Source organism: Equus przewalskii, unplaced genomic scaffold, assembly GCF_037783145.1.
Source record: "Equus przewalskii isolate Varuska unplaced genomic scaffold, EquPr2 ChrUn-9, whole genome shotgun sequence".
In the NCBI taxonomy this organism is placed as follows: Eukaryota; Metazoa; Chordata; class Mammalia; order Perissodactyla; family Equidae; genus Equus; species Equus przewalskii.
The window spans coordinates 1,017,668-1,037,578 of NW_027228757.1; the positions used below are offsets into that span (position 1 = coordinate 1,017,668).

The 19,911-nt window shown below is 54.2% G+C and overlaps 1 protein-coding gene and 1 long non-coding RNA gene across 8 annotated transcripts in view; one reads left to right on the plus strand and one right to left on the minus strand.

The window, feature by feature from the left end:
- Positions 1 to 1,821: 1,821 nt before the first annotated feature.
- On the minus strand, positions 1,822 to 4,373 carry LOC139081756 (uncharacterized). Its single transcript, XR_011536990.1, has 2 exons — positions 4,171 to 4,373; positions 1,822 to 2,484 (listed from the first exon to the last, which is right to left on the minus strand). It is a non-coding gene; the product is annotated as an uncharacterized lncRNA (long non-coding RNA).
- A 6,231-nt stretch (positions 4,374 to 10,604) lies between these two features.
- MEF2D (myocyte enhancer factor 2D) overlaps positions 10,605 to 19,911 on the plus strand; it is a 33,194-nt gene continuing 23,887 nt past the window's right edge. For 2 of the 7 annotated variants that reach the window (XM_070608598.1, XM_070608600.1), the window contains exon 1: positions 10,605 to 10,962. The gene's annotated coding sequence lies outside the window, so the exon portion shown is untranslated. Of the gene's footprint in view, positions 10,963 to 11,515; positions 11,740 to 19,911 lie in introns of those variants that run through there. The other 5 variants (XM_070608599.1, XM_070608601.1, XM_008516816.2 and 2 more) reach the window with 3 other exon arrangements.

Consider the following 19,911-nt stretch of genomic DNA (forward strand, 5'->3'; position numbering starts at 1 on the left):
AGTTCGCACGCTCCACTTCGGTGGCCCAGGGTTTCACGGGTCCGAATCCTCGGCGTGGACATGGCTCCGCTCATCAGGCCAGGCTGAGGTGGCATCCCACATGCCACAACTAGAAGGACCCACAACTAAAATATATATACAACTATGTACTGAGAAAAATGAAATCTTTTAAAAAAAAGTCTTTTTACACTAGGATGCCACCTCCTTGACAAGCCTGCTTTTCTCATTCCAGATAAAAGTGCTAAACAGGATGAGGCAATGGATGAAACTACGAGAGATGCCCCTCAAAGCTGACACAGATCATTAACAAGATGTTCTGAGTATAGCTGTTCAATTAATACACAGTAGGTGTTCAATAACTATTTGTTAAGTGAATGAATAATGCTGTCTATGGAGCGGGGAATACAGAGAGGTTGGTCAAAGGGTACAAACTTCCAGTCACAATGGGAATAAGTCCTGGGGATCTAATGTTCAGCATGGTGACTATAGTTAATACTGTATTATATACTTGAAAATTACTGAGAGAGTATATCTTAAATGTTCACACACACACACACACACAAAGGCAATTATGTGAGGTGATGGAGATTTAACTAACCCTATTGTAATAATAATTTCACAACCAATACATGTATCAAATCATCACATTGTACACCTTAAACTTATACAATGTTATATGTCAATTATCTCTCAGTAAAGCTGGAATAATAGTAATAATAATGCTGTCCACATTTCTGCATCGTATTTAAAATATATTATAGTCAACCAAATTAAATGCTTTGATGAAATTCAGACGTATTATGCAACATTCCCCAGAAATACCAGTCTATTAAACCCTTTTATTATAAAAGGCTTACAGCAAAGTTGGCTTATTTTCTCCTTCTTTTTTTTCTCTTTTGTTTCCTTTCCATCAAACAAATAAAATAAGTATATATCATCTCAATGTAAAAGATTCAAGGGGCCAGCCCGGTGGCGCAGCTGTTAAGTGCGCACATTTCCTTTTGGTGGCTCGTGGTTTGCCAGGTTGGATCCCGGGTGCAGACATGGCACCGCTTGGCACACCATGCTGTGGTAGGCGTCCCACATCTAAAGTAGAGGAAGATGGGCACGGGTGTTAGCTCAGGGCCAGTCTACCTCAGCAAAAAGAGGACGATTGGCAGTAGTTAGTTCAGGGCTAATCTTCCTCGAAAAAAAAAAAAAGATTCAAGTAATACATATGAAGGAAAGGTGAAACATATCTGTACCTCATTTGCCCCAGAGGCAAGCCTTGCTGACGGTCTGGTACAGATCCAGGCCTTGTCTCTGTACGCTTGCATTCATGTATACGAACGTAGTACAGCAGAGTGTATTTTCCAAAAATGGCCACGACAACATTTCCCATTCCACATGCTCTTCTAAAACCTTGCCATGCTGCCTGAGATGGAGGCTCCGTCCACTACCCCACAACCTGGGCAGCCTCTGTGACTGCCTCGCCCACGTACGACAGAAGTGATGTTAGGTGACTCCTAAGGCTAGGGCAGAAGAAGCAATATTGATTCCCCTTGGCTCTCTATCCCAGGACACACACTACTGGAGCCCTAAGCCACCTTGTAAGAAGTCTGGCTACCCTGAAGCCCCATGCAGGAGACACCACACAGAGAGAATAGAGAGAGAAAGGATCATAGCTTTTCCCAACCCCACCTTGCTTGAGTGCTCCCACCCAGGCGCCAGACATGTGAGACAGCCTCCGCCCCAAAGCCTGTCAGAAAGCAACAGCGTGAGACTCCGACCGAAAACCACCCAGCTGAACCCCAGCCATCAGCAATAATAATATAATGATAGTTGTTGTTTTAAGCCACTCAGTTTATAGAGAGTTGATTAATACACATATCCCCACACCTGCTTATTTGCATAAATGGCCTACTGTTGTATAGATTGCTCTGAGACTTCCTTTCTTCATTGAACAATTTGTCTCTGAGACTATGGTGCATCAGTGGGCCCAGATCCACTTCCTGCTTTGCAAGGCCGTGGGGCATTCTATGGCATGGATATTCCATAACAGAGCACAGAGGAGTTTCAAACAACTTAAGCTGTGGCCCGGCTCTTCAGAGGAAAGCTTACTTGGAAGCCCACTCTGTGAAACAAGTGAAAGCAGCCACCGGGCCCCCACAGTGCCTCTCATTAGTAACCTCCCTGGAGGGAGAGGCCCTTGAAGGAACTCCTTCTGCACCACAGGGCCCATCCCTCATCACTCCCCCAGCAAGTTTCATAGCTGCTCAGTAAATACTTGTTGAACGGAAGTGCTCCTTCTGGATAGGAGCTTCACCAACGCGGGAAGTGAAGAAGCATGGTGATGGCCCTGTGTCAACAATGAGAGAAGGCCTGCGCTGCTTCCTGACAAGTCCTCAGACCCGTTAGAGACGCGGTTGGATGGGTGACAAGGCGCAGAGGAGAAAGAATACAGTCTTTCCTATCGATGGTTCCCTCTGTCAAACTCCAGTCAACCTAAAAATAAATTTAAAGTAATAGGATAAAGATAAGGAAATACAGTGGAGCACTTCAGCTTTGAGAACACTGAGCTTCCAGGATGGGTGAGGAACCCCCGCTGACAGGGTGCCTCTCTTCTGTGTAGCCTCCCATTCCATCTCCCCACCAGGCTTCCCACCTTGGGCCTTTGCATTTCCGGAGAGTCGCCTACTTTTGAGAAGACAGGGCAAGTCCTCGACCCCTCCTGTCACCCCATGAAAGATGCTTAACCTGGTTATTCATCCCCTACCCCCTGCCCGGCCCCCGCCAGCCCTCAGAGATAGTGTGAGTGTGGCACAGGTGCACACACACTTACACAATCATTAACATGCTGACTGGGTGAGGAGTCCATCCCTCCTCTGTAACTGGCGTGAGGAAGATGGGAGAGGGAACCTCGAGCTTTGTCCACCCTGCTCCTTTACTGTCTCCCTGCCTCCCCTTGGTGTAATCAGTGCCAGGGCCCCCTCCTATGCCCTCCAGGTACACAGCCTCTGGTTGCTTAGCAACGGCGTGCCTCTTCCCCCTACCTCAGCAACCTCCCCTGTAGCTCTAGTAGCAGCTGCAGCAGGGAGAGCCAGGCTGGACCCCACAGGAGCTGCCGCCGCTGCTGACAGGGAATGTGTGGGAACAAGCCCCAAAATAGGCCCGAGTGTGAAACCCAAGGTTCTTTTTTAAGACCCAGGTCCCACACTGACTCTTGGAAAGTCCTGCCATGCTCCCCTGTCCCCAGCATCTGCCAGGTGGCTTGTTCCCCCTCCCATATTGGGTGTCTCAGCCCACTTCTGTGCTGTCACATGTCTGCCCTTCTTTCTGCCTTGGGTCTCTGGATCTGTCCCTGTGGTCTCTCCCTTTCTTGGGGCTCAAGGCTCCTTGTCTTTTTGTCCATCCCTTAACTCCACAGCCATGTGCGCCTGTCTCTGGGGTCTCTGTAGCTGCCCCAGCCTCTCTTGCAGCCCCTCCTGCTCAGACCATGTAACTTCTCCTTCACTAACACAAATCTCCTCTCTCCCCACCTCCAAGGGCCCATCATCACTGTGATAATTCCATGTTGCCATAGCAACCATGACCACACCCCTTGTTACCAAATTTCTAGGAAAGGCCTGTGGTGGGAATGGGTCACAGAAGAGGCCCCCAGGGGAATCTTCCTTTCCTCACTAACCTGCCCTGGGTTTCAGCTTCAGTGGAAACTCACACTGGACTTCTGGCCAACCAGAAGAGGGCTAGGGCCAGAAAAGAAAGAAAGGCCTTCCTGCTGCCTTCCCACCATCCCCTCAGCTACACTGTCCGAGTTCCCAAGAGAAGCCTCGGGAGAGGCTCACCTGCCATGGTCAGGAGCCTCTCCCACCCGGAACAGTGCTCCCCTGCCCCCAGCTGCACCACGCCTCCAAGGGCATGGTGTCCATCTCCCTGTCTGTGTCCACCTGACTTGACTTCTTTACACTCCCTGCCACCCCACCTCCCTCCGTCCTGAATGCTTGGGTCTGACAATACGATCTGCAAATTAAGAAGCAAGACTAGGGAGCAGCCAGCAAAGAGTGGACCGAGAGGATATACTTCCAGAGTAAAGGGAGGCAGGGCGGAGCCCAGCTCCCAGGCAGAACAGGGTTGGAGGGACGCTGAAATGAGGGCAGGAGGGAGGTTTGGGGAGGGGTGTCTGGATTCTACCTTCTAGCAGAGGAAGCAGGCAAACAGCAGATGGAACTTCCAGGCAGGAGGCCGGACCAAGTGACCTCACCCAAACCCTGTGGTCTGCTGCTATTGCAACCTGGCGAGTCTCCCGGCTCTCCTGGGTCCCCAAGTAGGAGAGCTTTTTATAGTTCACTCCCCAACTTGGGTTTGAATAATTAAACAAGATGGACAGAAATAGCAGCTGGACAGTGAAGGCGGGTTATTTTGGGGTTTTCTGGAACACAGAGTGCTCCTGGGCGTCACCCTATCCCTACAGGGGGTGGAGCCACCATCAAGGCTGATGGGAGATCCTGTGGGGGAAACCCACCCGCACCCCCCAGGGTTCCTTGGGTTGACAGTATTGCTCTCAGCCAGAGGAGGGTCTCACTGCTTCTTTCTGGTCTTCAAGGAAAGAGAGGGCTCTCGCTACCCTCTGCTCATAGCTCCTCCCCTGGCAGGAAGACCCTGTTGTCTGTCAGCCCTTCCACTTCAGAGATGGTGACAGATGTTGAAATCAGATCGATAAGCAGCTGCAAGACAGGCTGAACCAGGACGAGGTGGCTACTGCTCCTCTGGCCAAGGAGCTGGAATCAGGTGACAGGAGGTCTTGTTCCCCTCTCACCCCCCACCATAACTATTGGGAAGCCGTTGACGGAATGAAGGTTAGGGTGGAGGATGGGAGGCAGAGCTGGGGAGAGGAATTGGTGGAGGAACAGATCAGGCTCCAGAGAAGAAAAGGCCAAAGATGCATTAGTGTCTGGGCTGAGAAGCTCTGAAGGGGCAAGAAGTTCCCCTCTTCCAGCTCCCTTTTAGTGTCCTCTGTCCCTGGCGGAAGCCCAGCCTGGGTTTCCTGGGACAGGTTTTAGAGCTGAGTTGGGGATGTGGAGAGGTTGGGAGGCCCCCCCTTGGGTCTCCACTGCAAACCAATCATTTGCGGCTTGTTTGCATAATGCTTTTGGTTTAACCACAGAGATTAGAGCCTCACCCCAATTCTACCTTGAGGCTGTACCACAGAGCTTAAAACCTGGGGTACAGAGGGGGCATTTGTAACGTTTTCTCCCTTCAGGGGTGGGTTTGGAGGTCAGATTCCAGGAAGTACTGAAATCATTCACTCATTCAACAAACATTTTAAAGCATCAACTACAAGCCTCACATTGTGTTGGTACTGGGAATACATTAGTATGGCGAGGTCTTTGCTCTCAAGAAGCTCACAGTTTAGTGGGGGAGATGGCCATCTTAAAACTACTCCTTACGATTATTGAGCACTTACTATGCAATAGATACCACACAAGAGCTTCGTAGAAATTGTTCCATTTAACTTTCATGGCAAGTCAATGGTCTAAGTAGCATTAGCCCCATTTGACAATTATCAGAACTAAGATGAAGAGACTTGTCCAAAGTCACTCAGCTAGTAAACAGTATAAATGGAATCGGAACCATGCTTACATGATTCCAAGGTTTGTGCTCCTAACCACTGCCCAGTGGTCCCTAATGCATGGAAGGAAGAGGTAGGTCCCTTAAATCATTAAACGGTGCGGGTGTTCAGAAGAGAGTGAGATTGTCTCTAGCTGCAGGTGTGTACTACGAGAGGGGGGAAGGGGTGTGGGGGGGGGGGCGGAGCAATCAGGGAATGCGTCCTAGGGGAGGTGGCTGTGCACTGGACTCCATTTATTCTACAAAGACTTAAATTGACTATTTACTACGTGCGTTGTTCTTGGTGCTGCGGGTACCAAAGTGAACAAAATCCTTGCACTGTGGACACTGACAGGGATAGAGGAAAGGCTGAAATTATAATTGGGTGAGTCTTCAACGCCAAGTCTCCTTTACCTTCAGAATTATTCTGCTCCTCCTGGGTTTCTCTCCCAGGCACAAATACCCAAATTTCTGGGGAATCTAGAGAAAAGGCTTGGCCCTCCTACCCTGGGAAGTCCTTCCTAACGTCTATCCCGCATTTCTTCCAGTTCTAATAAATTTCCACACCCATTCCTCTTTTTCAAGGCCAAATCTCACAGCAGTAACCGGGCAGGCCAAAAGCATCTGGCCCTTTAAGGCCACTTTCTTCCCCCCACGTGCCGTCTGGTTGGGCTGGCGACGCTGACGCACGCGTGACGTCAATGGCAGCTGGCGGAGTCTGGGCACGAGGAGCAAAGTTGGGATGGGGGTGGGGGCCGAGAGCGTGAAGGCGGTTCATTTGCATTTAAAGGGGCCACTCCCGGGTTAGTGCTCAGAGCTTTAAAGAAATGTGTATCTGGCAAACTTTCCGTTTTGGGCTATGGGGCAAGAAAAAGGCGTGGTACAGCTGAAGTCAGTGGTGACTCGAGTTTGCGATGTCAATTATGTCCTTCCGCGGAAAGGGGAAAATAGTCCGTCGGTGCCCGAGCTGAAAGCACGTGACCTGGAGGGGGCGGATGGCGGGGGGAGAGAGAAGGAGGGAGGAGCTGGGGAGACGACTGTCAAGCTTCGTTTCAGCTGCCCCCACCCCCACATCCTGCCCACCCTCCTGCAGCTGCCACCACATCCTGCCCAGCCGGGGGCAGGCAACTCTTGTGGGGGGGCACTGACCGAGGACCTGGCTTTGGTACCCCTTCCCTGCCCCCTTCACTTCCAGGGTGGGGCCTCTGCCCTTTGCCCCGGGCCTGGCCCCAGGCACCCTGGCTCTGAGCTTGGGGCACAACTCTGCCAGCACAGCCTTGGACACCTCTCTGCCTGACTAGCACCCCTGTCCCCGCAACGCTGGCCCAGAGTCGGACTTGTCAGAGCAGAGCCCCATCCCTGGGCTAGCACAGTTATCAGTGGACAAATAGAGGTGTTCAATAAAGTTTTTATAATCTTGAAGCAGATACACAGCTACATACATACACATATACAGATTCATGTAACAGACATCTGCTGAGCCCATTCCATGCAGGGTCCTGCAAGGCCCTGAAGACCCAAAGTTGAGTTAAAACTGCTGCCCTCAAGGAGCTCAGGATCTGGTGAAGAAGAGTAAATTGGAAACCCAAAACGTCAGTACCATATGGTGTGTACTGATGAGGTAAATACAGAGTAGAGAGCACTGTACACAAGTGGAGGCAGAGGATGACACACATGTCCACATGGAGAATATATACACAGAAGGACCACCAGGACACAGGCTGATGGCCCTTCCCCTCACAAGCAAGGTGGAAGATTTGGGGAGAGATGGGGGAACTTGCTGGATTACTGTAAAACTAGGAGGAAGAATGATCAGCCCAATGGAGGGGATGAGATGGATGAAGGTCAGGGGTGGAAATTGTCCAAACGACTATGGGGAAGGCAAGAAAGGTCAACCAAGCAGCCATACAGAGGCTGGAACAACAGGAATGGCATCCCAGAGTTACGGAACAGCAGGCAGGAAGAGGAGCAGCCCTTGAGATGAGGAAGACCTTTCCAGATTAAGTTGGATTAGGGATGCTTGGGGGGGCATGGATAAGGGAGCTGTTGGTGTCCCATTGCCATATAAACTTTTGAAGATGATACTGCACAGAGGAGTTTACACATACTTTTTAGGACTTTGGTGGGCATCTGTCTGACTCTTAGGGGATTTTATAGAAACTTTGGGCTGTTAGATGACTTTTCTCTAGGAAAGATGGGTTAGTAGCCAGAAGGGGAGAAGGAAAAATGAGACTGAGGTGTCTGAGCCTGCTGAGGCATTTTCCACCTAGAGGATTCTAGGACCAGTTATCCAGGGAATAGGAGAAAAAGATGTAGTGAGTCACTTTTAGGAAATCATTATAATCTAACTTCCAACAACATTATTCCCTAGATCCTTTCTTAGTCCGCCATGGAAATCAAGACCTCATGTTTGTTACTTATCCTTTCTCATTAAGTTCTCTCGATAAATAAAGAAAGAAAAATTCTGCCTCATTTGCCATGTCTGCCTCACCTACTCCTACTCTGTTCTCTAATGAATTATCATTTCAGCATCTCAGGGGCCAGGACACTCCATCTCCCTTACTGAGCTCTTCCCTCCCCTCCTTTCTCCCTCCTGATCTTGGCCCTTTAACACCCTCCCAGGTGACTCACCTTCCTTCCTCATTCCTTTGTTAAGGACCCAACATTCCATGGCAAGGAGGACTAGCTGGCCAATCACGGCCCTGGCAAGCCTGCCTCGGGCTTGAGATTGGCTGGAGCTGTGGTTGGCGGGAGGCTCACCACGCAGTTCTATAAGGGGTTGGGGAGGGGGTTTCTGGGAATTAGCCCTGGGAAAGAATTTGTTCTGGGGCTGCTTAGGTTTTGGGAGTGAATCCTTCAAGTGGAGCTGGGGCCAGAGGGGTCTCTGGCTTGGAGAGCCTCAAAACTAGGGGCAGGCTGGGAACTCAGCTCTCTTGGTCTCCTGCGGGCTTGGCTGCCCCCCTGCCCACTTTGGTTTTTTTCTGTGATCTGGGACCCAGTGGTCTGAAGGCTGAGTTCCCAGGCCTATTCGTAAGAAGTCTTTTCCAGCAGCCCTGGATCTCTCCAGTCTCAACATTCTGCTTTCCCGACGTCGGAAACAGCCGGAAAATAAACACCCTGATGACTAAACGGTTTCTCCAGCTAGAGCCTGGGGAAGCACTAAAAATAGAGGCCACAAGTGAGGGGAGGTTCCCCACTTGAGGGAGGGGGGGCACTTTCCCATCCTGCTACTTCCAAAGCCCCAGGCCTGGCACAAGGCTCTGTTCTTCTCAGAGTCCTTGGGGACGGGGCAGATGGCTCCCCCTGCCTACCCTGAAGTCCTTCAGGCAAGTTAGCCCTGCCTGGCAAGGAATGCTGACATCGTCTGGTGCTGGGGCCCCATCTCCCAGATCCAGTGGGCAACTGAGAAGCTACATTTGGGGACAAAGTGGGACACTGTTTAAATCAGGTTTCCTGAGGGAGGGGCCAGGTGGAAGGGTTGGAAACTGAGGCCAAGGAAATAGGAGTCTGCTGGCTTCTGGTCTTAGGACTACAAGACAAGCCTTCAACCTATTTGCAGAGCAATTCCACTGAACTTGCCTCCTTTGAGGCTTGTATAGGATAATGGGCCTAAAGGTGTCTTTGCAAGTCCAGCCCTTGAGTTATTATAATGCAGCATGAGGCACTGTTCTAAGCAATCTACTTCTATGAACTAATTTAATTTTCACACCAAATATATGAGTTAGGTACTATTATCCCCATCTCCCTTTTTACCCGTGAGGATCATGAGGTACAGGGAAGTTAAATAATGTGCCTGTGTTTAGTTAACAAATGGTGGAATAAGGATTTGAACCAAGGCAACTTGACTACTCCAAAGTTGATGCTTCTAATCACCACGACATGCTGCCTCTCTCTGTATATAATAGTCTCTTCGGCATTTGACCCAGAATCAGTTTTTGTTCAGTAACTCAGACCCAGCCAGATAGAAACCAGGGTGTGTGAAGAACTGAGTGCCCTTCTGTTCTGCAAGGTTCTTTGAGATCTAAGCTAGATTCCATCATTTCCTCAACCTCCAGGTAGAAAGCAGCAGGACTTGGAGGTTAACAGTGATGCGAGAGAGCAAAGGTGACGGGACATTTGTCCAGTAGGCACAGCCCCTACACTCCTGCTTAGGACACAGAAAGATTCACCACACCCTGGGACAACCAGAATTTTAAATTTTAATGTTTTTCAAAGAGCTACTACTGCTTCTTTAACAAAATGCTTTTGGGCGTTTCCTACGCTGGGAGAAATTAGGGTCCCGCCCCTTTAAATTGCCCCCCTCGGCTGTAAGTGCTCTGGGGCCGCAGGCACTGGGGATTAGGTCACCCTACAAGTATGAGCTGTAGCTTTAAATTGCTGGGCGTCTGCCGAGCCGGGCCCTGGGAGGGGAGGGGGCCTGTCACAGGTAGAGGGAGCAAACGAGCTCCCCAGGTAACTCCCCAGAAATGAACATGTCCCTTTAAGTGAGGCTTCGGCACACACTAAGTGGAGGAGATGGAATCTTTTCCCCACTTAGTGTCTACCCTTAATTTATCTACTTCGACTCCCACCTCCCAACTCTCTGGGGGCTTGGCGGGAGGAAGGTGGGGACGTCGAGATAACGTGTGTCTGGGAGAGTGTGCACGGAGCCCGCGGAGCCTCCCCGGAAAGGACCTCCTTGAGCGCGTGGTGGCAGCAGTGCCGGGCGGCCGTCCGGCGAGCTCGGAGGGGCAGCACGGGCGCGGGCCGATCCCTTTAAAGGCCTCTGGGTCTCGCCTCCCTACTTCGCCTGGCTCCGTCCCTTCCTCCCTCCCTCCCGGCTGGCGGAGGGATCTGCCGCTCCCGGCGCTGCAGCCTAGCTTTGGAGGGCGGTGGGGTGGGGGCCGACCCGGACGGGCCCGGCCGGCCCGAGGGAAGCGAGGGGCGGGGCCGCGTCCTCAGGTCCGCCCCTGCTCCGGCCCCGCCCCTCCGCCCCCACAGGTTCCTCCCATTGGCCCCCCCGCCTGTCCATCACCCCTGTCCCCCCACCCCTCAAGCTAGGCTGAGCTGTGCCTACGTCGGCCTCGACTCCCGGGGGCTGGAGGAGTTACCTTTGGAGCCCGAAAGGAGGAAGGAAGCAAAATATCAACAACAGCCGAGGCGGCTCGGGCGCTCGGCCCCGGTCCCCTGCTTGACCGCCGCCCGCCTGCCCACCCCCGTGCCCACGAAGGGGGCCCAGGCCCCCCGGCGCCGCCCAGGGCCCGCGCGGACGCCAGCCTCATTTATTATTCCCCCCGCCCGGATCTTCGGCTTCCCGGTGTTGAAGATCTCCCGGACTAGGGGCGAGGGCTACCCCCTCCCAGCCGTGACACCCCCCCCCTTCTCCCAGCGGGGCTGGTGAGTAGAGAAAAATAATGCTCCTGCCGCTTTAAGAGGCCCCCTCCCCCACCCCGTCCTGGGGTTGGGGTGGAGGGTGGTCTAGACCGTCCCCCTGAGGGGTGGGATGGGGTGGCCTCCTGGGCTGGGAGGAACTCGCGGAGCGGGCTGTGTGGTCTTGTGGCGTTGGTGGGAGATTACATGGGGACTGTTTGTTTGTGTTAGGGAGTCGGCTGTGGGGGATAAGTGAAGTGGGCTGTAATTCCCTTAGGTGTTGGGGTCGGGGTGGGCACCGGCGGCTTGGGGGCGCGCCGGTCTGTTGGTGTCTGGGGGTTACGACGGCCTCCGAGTGGTCTGGGAAGGGGTGCCATCCTCAGAGGGGGTCTCCGGTGACAGCCGGGAGCTACTGACATTTTAACAGCCGGCCCTCCCTCCCTCTCCCTCCCAGCGCCGCCTGTTCCCTCCTCCTTGGCCCGAAATGGTGCAGAAGGGGGCCTGGGAGGGCGGCGGGAGGGTGGGGGCGGGGGGAGCCGCAGCTGTTTGGGAAGCGGGGGAGGGAGGGGGGATGTTGTTCAGATGACACCGGGGTGGTGGGTTGGGGTGCGTGAGGGTGTGTGCGTCCGGGGCCCGGGTTTGCCGGGTGCCTGTGGAGTTGGGACGCAGAGTCACCACGGAGGTGGACACCACAGGACCCTTCCTTGGGACCTCCTAGCTCGCTTCTCAGACCCTTGATCTGGTTTGTCAGCAGCCCCAGCTGAAGAACCCCCGGCCAGAAGTTTGCAGCTGTTCAGCATCTGGGCAAGAGTTCTCCACTCCCTCTCTCCACCTATGGCAGGCTGAACGGGGCTGGGAGTGGGGGTCGAGGGGATGTTGGGGGGGCTTTTGGGTAGGGAGGGCCAAGGAGACTCAAATGCCTCTAGTCTCTCACCCCGGTGCCAGCCCACATCCCATGAGATTTGGGTCTTACAGGGTTTGGGGAAAGGGCCTCCCTCCCCCCCTGATTCAAACTGACCTCTCAGCAGCCTCCGGAGGGCTCTCCCCATAAAGGAGGGCTCCTGGGTGTGGGCACGCTCGGTGCCGCTGACTAGGTTATCCCAGGTTTGTCCTTCTGAGTGGGAGGTACTCTTTGCCTCCCCTTAAGCGGTGCATTGTTGATGGGTTGGGGGAGGGTACAGTGGGTGGATCCTTTCTCCCCGGCCCTGTACCCAGCCCCACTTTTGAGGTCCCCTCGTAGGCCTGGTTTCTTTGGTTTGGGGGAAACCAAATGCCCCTCTCCCCTGTGCTTTCAGTGGGTCTCCTAGGCAGTTCAGGGGCCAGCCTGGACTATGGGAAGTTCGCCGTCTGGGGCGGTGACCTTGGGCTGCTCTGGCCTGGAGATAGCAGGGGCGCTCAGGCCAGCGTGAGATTGGGTGTTTTGAAGTTAGGAAGCTGTCCACCTCCCACTCCCCTCCAGCCCCCCAACAAGGAAGTCTCAGTAGCCACAGAGAGCACTGAAAAGGCACATGGCAGTGTTCACAGATGTCTACCCGCCTGTGGCCGCTGGGTCACACCCGCCCCAGGACTTAGCCTGGCTGTCCCAGCTCCCACGGCCTGCCTGGGAATGAATTTCCTTCCTGTGGTTTCCCAGTGTGTTGGACAGGAGATGGGGGTGGGGTGGGATCAGTGTGAGGGTTGCTGAGGACCTGTTTAGATGGGGTGATGGGGGGACACTGGAGCTTATGTGTAACTCTTTCCCCACTTTCCCCAACACAGGCATTTGGACCCTTGGGTCTCAGTGATCAGATTCTCTTTGTTGTAACTCCTCTGCTCACTCCCCCAACAACACACCTCATATGTGTTTGTATATGTGTGTGTATATGAATGTATGTGCATGTATATTTGTAAGGGGAGGAGTGTGGTTTTTCTGGGGAAAGGAGGATCTTTCACTCATGTTCCTTTAGAGACCAGAGAGGTTGAGCTTTTTACCTGAGATCACACAGCAAATCTGTGTTAGAACTTTAGCCCCACGACTGCTCTTTCAGGCACAGCTTCATAGTAGGAGAGACCATAGGAAGAAAGACACAGTCCTTAGTCTTGGAGGCCCTGGTCCAAGGGGAGAAGCAGGACCCAGTCAGAGAGCTTCATAACCCGTGTGTTGGAGGATGGGCAGGGGAGATTGGGCTAGAGCTTCTGTCTGCTGTGCCCAATGCCTGGAACAGAGTAGTGGAGGACTTGGAAGGGAGCCGGTGCTGCCCATTGTCCACCTTACTGTACCCGCTGCTCCTGGGCTGAAGGGGCTGGGGCTTCTCAGCTCTGCCCCTCTTGGCTCCTGGCTCTTCTCATAGGCTGGGAGATATGATAGTCTTTCTGGCTGCTGTTATATAATCTCTCCCCAGCAGGTTTTTGTTGTTTTTTTAAAATCTTCCCTGGGTCTTTCCTGGGAGGTATGATGGGGGGGAGAAGGAAGAAGGTAGACTTCCCAGGTGGGGGGCTGGAGGATCATTAGCAAGGAGGCTGGGAGAGGCCCCCTGGCCCCTGAGGGGGACAGGGGAGAGGAGGCCTTGGGATTAGACCGTCATTCATTGTGACCTAGCCCCTCCCACCCTCCTCCTCTGACCCTGCCCTGGGAAGGTCTCTCTGCTGTGGGCCTCCCTGGCCCTCGTGCCCTCAGAGAGGCCTGGCCCTCTGCTCGTCGTGTCAACCTTTTCCTTCTGGCCAGCTGGGCCCCCTGCCCTCCCTGGTTGGCACTGGGTCCAGAATCTCAGTGCTTACCGTGGCCTGGTGTGGGCGGGCCCTGTGTTGAACACTTTGCCACCCACTCTGTACCTCTGTGGGCAAGGGGAGGCAGGGACAAATGGGTGGGTCCAGCATTTCCCTAGTTGTGTTTGGAGCCAGGCCCCTGCTTGTCTGCCGCTCTAGTCCGGAGGGTGGTGGCCTTACTGGAGAAAAAGACTTGGTGCGGTGGGTAATAGAGGCCTCGACCTCTTGTGCCGGCAGAAGTCACAGTTGGTGTTCACCGTGGTTCCGTCAGTGGGTATGAGGATCAGACGTGGGCCTGTCACCCATCATCAGGGTCAGATTCTGGGTCTTATGGCATGTGGTGGTGGGGTCTCCCCACCACTTGGGACCATGGCTGGGACTTGCCAGGCTCTCAGAGGTCAACTGGTTTGAGGCAATTATCTCCCTTTTACACGGAAGGAGGAGATGGTGTCAGGGCTGGCATAGCCTCAGCATCACTGTAATTGCTGGTGGCTTTTATGAGCCAGTCATGGGGCCAGAGTCTGGCCAACCGTCTGTTCTGTCCCAGTTTGGTGACTTACTTATGCGGGGGAGGGGAAGGTGTTAGGTACTAGTAGCTCTGTTCTGGAAGCTGGACACCTTACTGTGTTGTGGTTGATGTTACCTTGTCTGTCCACAATTGCAGCAGGCAGAATGGAACTTAGACTTCAAGAAGAACTTCCCAGTGGGGCTAGATGGGAAAGAGAGAAATGGCTCTAACTTGGCCTGGAAAAGAAGGGGATCTCAAAGCACTTTCTTCTCTGGTGGCTCTTGGTGGCTCTGCTGAAAGGCCTTGAACATTGGCCTAGCAGAGATGGTGCTCTTTGGCTCCTGGAATATTTATTTTCTCTTCTCTCCCCCTGCCTGGGGCTGAAAGTCTTCTGGAGCCGTGGGGGCTGGGTGGATGTCTGTGCAGGCTGGCATGCCCAGATGCACCTGGCAGGTCCACGGCATTTCGTGGTGGCACACATGCACGAAGGTGTGTGGCGCATACACACCGGTGTGTAGACACCCCCGGAGCAGCTGCCACTCTGTGGGGGGTGGGGGGAGGGGTAGTGAATGGCAAAGATGATTAAAGGATTGGAGACTGGGGATAGGGTGGGGAGACTGGAGGCAAGAAGGCGAAGGGCATGCAAGAGCTCTGGAGAAAGGAGGCTTGGCTACAGCAGGAGGGATTGAGGTTAGACCACAGACGGGCAGGCCTAAAGCATGGCTCGTAAGTTGAGAAGCCCTGGCTGACTTCCATCACTACCCCTTACAGTCCCCCTCATTTATTCCTCTCTGTGGCCCTGGCCCAGCCTGCCTCTGCCCCTCAGCAACCATGTGTCCTTGGGTAAGTCAGCTTTCTAGACGTACAGGAGTTTCGCCAGCCTCATGGTGATCAGAGCACCTGGGTGTTTTGGTGGTTTGTCACTCGACTCTGTTGCCCTCCCCACTCACGCTGAGGAGCGAGGCCACTCTGAGGTGTCCAGATTGCATCTGCGCCCTCAGGCATTTTGGGGCAGATCCCTGGCCTGGGTGATCCCCAAGGCCCTTTGCATCTGACTTTTCCTTTTCCTGAGGCTGCTGCTACAGCCTGCCCTTCCTGAGAGCCTGGCCCAGCTTCTGGCCAGGTCTGGAGACAGACGGATGCATTCACTGACTCTGCCCAGGACCCCGATAGCCTTGGGGAGGGCAGGCCCTTGTACCTGCTGTCTCTCCCTTCTGCTGTGGGCTGGGAGGGGAGGGGCCTGTCCGCAACTCTGGCCTGTTGCTGGCCACACCCAGGCGGGACCATATTTACTCATTTAAACTCACCCTCCCAGGAGGCTCTGGGCTCCAGGCCTGGTCACTGACCTTGGCGTGGTGCCTCTGGCGGGGTGCTCTGGCCACTCCCGTAGGAGTTGGGCAGACCAGGGAAGCATATAGAGAAGGAGCTGTTTTTGACCCCTGGTGAAGAGAGCTTCAGTCTCAGGCAGTGCCCCACTCTCCCTGTTTTCTGATATACTTTGGAGACCCAAAACTAGAACTTTCGAGGTCCCTGGGGACTGGAGGAAGGAAACTTCCATTTGCTGTGCCCCTGTGTGCCAAGCTCCGTACTAGGCATGGAGACATATGGAGGCTCATTTGTTTCTCTCCACAACTGTTTTTTATGTTTGGGGCGACTGAGTCAGATTTAAGTGACTTGCTCAAGCTTTCTCAGTTAGGAGATGATAAGGGCTTCTGTCTGGGGTTGGGGGAAGGATTCTGCCCTGCAGCTGGGGCACTGGGAAAGGAGGTCCGGGGGAAGGAGGAGGATTTGCTGAAGGAAAGAGCTAACCTAGTAGGATTCCCTGCAGAAGGCAGAGGATTAGGGTTTGGTGGCAAATTGAGGGGGGTGTGCTTCAGTTCCCTGAGAACGTGTTGTCTTCTGATTGACCGCCATGGGAGAAAGCCCCCAAAGCAGCGGTATGAAGGCGGAACGGATGGCACTCAGGGACCCCTCCTGCGTACCCGTTAGTACCCCTTGAGCTACCACCTGAGATGGATGAGGAGCGAGACTAGAGTGGGACGACTTGAGCCACAAGAGTCCTGGGCTTGTCTGAAGGCAAGAGGCATGGCCGACACGAGCTTCCCAGGCTCAGAAATTAGGGGATCTGCCATGGAAGGAATGTGCTGTAACTCTCCGGTGGAGGGAGACCCTGCCTGCTCTCAGTCCAGGTCACGCGGGGAAGCAGTGTGCTCAGGAGTCAGCCCACCTCTGCCACTTATTTCGGGTGACCTTGGGCAAGTCCCTGCCTGTTTCTGAGTTGGTTTCCATTTCTATGAAAGAGAGAAAAGGAACCTCCTTCCTCATTAGGAAAGGAAGGAGGTTCAGTGGGAAAATGTATGGTGCTCAACTCAGAGTGGGTGCTTAGAAAGGGGGTGCATCCTTTCTTCCAGACATCAGCTCCAGCCCAATGTCAAGGCCTAGGACTTGCCTGCTAAGGCAGCCACCCAGAAGGTGGGGTGAAGTCAAGGTCCCTGGGTAAGGACTTGGTGTGGAGGGGGGCTGGGGAGGCCTGAGGAGACCTCCAGGTCTGGGGCTCAGTCTGACCCTGGGATGGGCTTGGGAAGCAGAGCCCAGCCCTGCCCTCCCCAGCCAGCTGTCTCCTTGTCTCCGGACCTACCCCCTCCACACTTCGCCCCATGAGTCTTAGCAAATCCCTCTGGCTGCGTGCTTTCTTACTCCTCATGATTTCCCCACCCCGCCAGCAAATACTTGGGGTTGAGGGTTGGGAGCACAAGGAATAAGAGGGAGCTCATCCCCAATCCTCAAAGGAAAACTTACGGTGGGAGTGGGCGTGGGTGGGGAGAGGAGGGGTCGGTCTCTTCCTTTTTGTGGAATCTCCCCACTCCAGTTGGATCAAGTGACATGGAGACAAGGGGATGGAGCAGATCACCTCGCACCCGGAGTTTTTCCTTTCAAAGCATGTGTGTATTCTGTGTTCTGTGAGGGACAATGGTTGGGGGTAGACTAGGAGGAAGGGCTGATCTCAAAGAGGTGCTTCGGGCCTTCTCAGTCACATCTCTCCGTGACCTCTGAGCCCCTTTCCTCCTGCCCCCACAGCTGCCTGCCTCTCTGCTGACTCCCCTTTGCATACCCCATGGCAGGCCTGTGGGGCCCCGGCTGACTGGGTGGGGACAGGTGTCCTGGCACAGCTGCTCTCTCTTGTCTCCCCCACCTGTCAGTCCAGGGGGTGGGGAGCTGACAGGGAGGGGAAAGGAGGAACCTCCTGGCCCCTCACCTGCTCCCTGGGGTGGGGCCCTGGTTGTAAAGTATAGCAGAAGGATTGAGAGTAGACAACAGGGAGGACTTCCCACTCAGAGGAAGGACAGCTCCAGGTCATAGAAACGGCAGAGCAAGCTTGGTGGGCAGGGGTGCTAGGTGGCAGAAATCAGAGGGCTCTTTGCACAGTGTCTTTAGGAAAGAGTGAGGAGCTGGGTGTTGGTGAGGGGCACAAATCAAATCTGGGGGTGAGTATTTGTATAGCTGTGTGCAGGTACCCACCCCTACCAAGCCGGCCGCCCGGCCCCCTTCCATCTGGCTGGGCATCTTAGCTTCACCTGGCACCTTTCCTGAAAGCAGCAAGCTAATCCTGTAAGAGCTGCCTGGCCGGCCGCCTCAGCAGGCCCACGCAGCCGCACTGCCTGCCCTCCCCTGCCAGGGGCTTGGAGGACTGTCCTTCGAGTCAGAAGGAGACCTGGCCACTGCCCTCAGCGGCCCCTTTAAATCCTCCGTGGCTTCCTGAGGTCATGATGTCTCTAGGAGGATTTGCTTTCCCTGATTGGATTGGCCTCTTTCACCCCCCTGGCTGTAATTGTAGGTGGACACTTCACATTCTGATCCTCCACCTTTTCTGCCATCAGCATTGGTGCTGTCCAGTCTGAAGGCCCAGGCCTCAGGGGGCCCCCTGCCCTCTCTCCTTGCCCTCACCTCCCAGCAGTCAGGGCCCAGACCCCTTTCATCTGCTTCAGCCAAAGCAGCCATGCCCCTGTTCTGTGGGGAAGAAAGGATCTTGCTCTTTAAACAAGGGGACAAACCACTGCCCTGAAAGGGAATGCCCTTCTGAGACTGTCTACTGCCTGCTTTTCTCCACTTTTTCCCTGAGCCTGCTTTTCCTTTGGCCAGGGGCCCACACTCCATAGTTGCCCCATGCCCTCATTTCCATGGGAAGTCCCTCCCCTGATCTAACCATCAGCCCACCTGCTGCAATGGCAAGTAGCCCAGACCCAGCACTGGTAGCAGTATACTCACCCCAACGGCTCTTAAGCTGACCCGCCCCCAAGGCCCCAGCTGCCACTTTCACTTCTGTCTCCTGAGACCCCAGAGGGAAGTTGGGTGGGGAGGTGGAAGGTGACACACTAACCGTCCCAACCGCCCCCACCTCTCCTCAGTCAAGGCTTCGAATAGCCAGGGGCCCCTGTCCACCACTCTCGTCCAGATGACTGACATGGGCTTAGGTTGCAATATAAGGGTTGGCTGCAGTAGGAGGGATGGTGGTTAGATAGCAGGAAGGACTTCCCAGGAAAGGAGACCACTGCTGGGCTCCATTGTTTCAGAGGGTATGGCTGGAGGTGTAGATACTACAACTGGACAAGCGGAGGTCAGTTTGACCTCTTCAAGGTAGGCAGGGGACTGGTTGTCTTCCTGCTCCCATTGGTTGGAGTGTAATGCCAGGGCTCCCGTGCTCTCCCAAATGTTACCGGCTGCCCATGCTGGGTTGGGTGACTTCTAACAAAGCAAATTTGAGCCCCAGAGGCTAATTTGAGGCCAAGAACTCAGACCTGGGAAGTCTTCTCTGTAGTCTTGCATATATCCTGCCTGCCGTACGAGGCCGTTTCCCCTCATTTTGCGCTCTCACGAGTGGATTTTAGAAGTGGGAACAGAGGTAGAAGGAAAGCACAGCCCACTCCCATCCTGCTGCCGCCCCACCCTCGGCGCTAAGGAGGGTAATGAGGCTTTTCTGTTGCGGAGCCCCAGGCAGCATCACTGTGGAGCCATCACACTTCACCCTAGGAATTTATCGAACTCCTTGGCTGCAGTGCTTGCTTATTCCTCATAATCTCACCTTCCCCCGCCCACTTCCCTTCCTGGACAGGGGACCTAGACGGGAGAGGATGACCAGTTGGACTGAAAGCTCTAGAAAGATGATACTCCTGGGGGTATTTATCAATTCAGACATGCTTTCTGGAGGAGAAGAATGGCACTGGAGGCCTGAGGTACCAAGAACGCTGCTTGGGGTCCCTGAGTACCTAGGGATGCTGAGTGGCGGTGGCCCAGGTCCTGGAATGGGAAGTTGAGCCTGATGGAATAAGGTCAGAGACACTATGCAAATCCCCATGCAAATGAGTAGTAGTGAGTCATTACCGATCATGAAGCAAGGCTCAGGCTTGGGTTCCAGAACTGGCCCCACTAATGACCATGACATTGACCTTGGGCCAGTGGCCACTCAGTAACCAGAAGCAAGACCTCAAGCCTTGGGTCTGACAGGCATTCCAGGTGTGTGAGGAGATTGGGGTGGCTGAAGCTCTGCTGCCAGGGCCTTGTGTGCCCCACCTGGCACCTGCCTCAGCTGACCACGAGCCTCTATCACCCCTTGGCCATCTGTTGTGGGGGTTACTGTTTAGAAAGCACCTCTGTCTTCATCAGCCCCTCTCCACTCTCTTCTGGCCTCCACATTGCCTTCCCCCTCAAGATGAAGGACAGTGAAC